The 1329-nt window shown below is 55.4% G+C and overlaps 2 protein-coding genes across 2 annotated transcripts in view; one reads left to right on the top strand and one right to left on the bottom strand.

The window, feature by feature from the left end:
- DPEP3 (dipeptidase 3) overlaps positions 1–466 on the bottom strand; it is a 12934-nt gene extending 12468 nt beyond the window's left edge. The window contains exon 1 of the mRNA XM_006769751.2: positions 332–466. The gene's annotated coding sequence lies outside the window, so the exon portion shown is untranslated. The remainder of the gene's footprint in view (positions 1–331) is intronic.
- DUS2 (dihydrouridine synthase 2) overlaps positions 1–1329 on the top strand; it is a 67280-nt gene that overhangs the window by 3246 nt on the left and 62705 nt on the right. The window lies entirely within an intron of this gene.

Raw genomic sequence — 1329 nt, 5'->3', positions numbered from 1 at the left:
CTTTCCCTTCCCTTCCTCCCAGCCTGCGTGTCTACCCCCAGGGAGTCCAGCCAGGAGACCCCCCTCTCCCATCTTCCCAACCAGCCCCAGGAAAGAGCTCCCCCCTTAGACAGGCTACACCTCCCCACTGTCCGAATGGAGGGACTTTGGGGATGTGAACTGGGCCGCCCCCTGGAGAGGGTCAGGGAGCATTTACTCAGCAGAGCAGAGGCACAGAGAGCACTCTATTTGAATGGAAGGAAATGAGTTCTTTCCAGGGCAGCAGAGCCCCAGCCCCAGCAATATTCCTCCCAGAGCTGCTGGCTGACCTGCTGGCCAGGAGCCCTCCTACCTCAGCGTGGAAGCCTCCCGCCTTGTTGAGGTCAGAAGGACGGGTCCTAAGGAAAGGCCTGGAGCTTGCTTTTTGTGGCTACAACCGCCTTATCTGGTGGCTCCACTGGGCTAAGTTCCCGTTCTTGCTTGGCAGGCCCCACCCCATTTCCAGCCTCAGGCCCTCATCCTAGCTCTCTCCTCCAAGAACCCACAAACCCACACCCTCTCTCACACCAGTAGTAGGGGGGGGGGGTGCCTTATCACAGAAGTTGAGAGGATTCTGAGTCCTTCTCCATACTCCTTCCTTCCTCAACCTCTCAAGGTTGTATTCTGAACCTTGGCACCCCCTGGTGTTGCTCCATCTTTGTAACCTTTCCCAGGTGATAGGAGTGACCAGTGCAGGGACAGCGGCCTAAGTCTGAGGCTTGGAGACCCTAGAAACTTCCCCCAAATAAAGTGAGCAAAACTCTTCCTCAGGGACTAGAGGTCCTGGGCTACCCAAAAGGGGGAGGGCTCCTCGCTTGGGTATATCTGAGGAATTATGCACTTGATGTTGCCCAGTGCCTGTTGGCCAGGAGGAAGGGCCCACCAAAGGTGCTGTACTGGGGGTGGGTCTAACTTGAGGGTTCTCTAGGCAGCCCCACTTCTGAGTGCGAGTTCCCCAGGGTTCTGCCCGAGGTGACTTGTGCACCCAAACTCAAACCTGGCTCCCTTTCTTCCCTCTACTCCCCATTGCTGGCCAGCAACCCCACACCTACTCTTGCAGCTGAGTGGGGGGAAGTTCTTGGATGTGCTGTTTCCCAGGCCACCAGTGGGAGTTTGGTAGATAGTAGCATGTCTGTTCCACTCTCGATAGCCCCACCAGGAAGCAGGGCTATAAAAATATGGGGAAAAGAAGGACAGGAAGTCCAGACCAATGAATAACAGCTGCTGGTAAGAGGAATGAGAAGGGAGCATTTAGCTTTTCAGGATTTTTCATTTTCCTTCAGGGACCAATTGTCTAACATCCCAGGAACG

Source organism: Myotis davidii, unplaced genomic scaffold, assembly GCF_000327345.1.
Source record: "Myotis davidii unplaced genomic scaffold, ASM32734v1 scaffold243, whole genome shotgun sequence".
NCBI classification, from domain to species: Eukaryota; Metazoa; Chordata; class Mammalia; order Chiroptera; family Vespertilionidae; genus Myotis; species Myotis davidii.
Note: the sequence above shows the minus strand (reverse complement) of the source record. Positions and strands in the feature narration are given on the sequence as shown.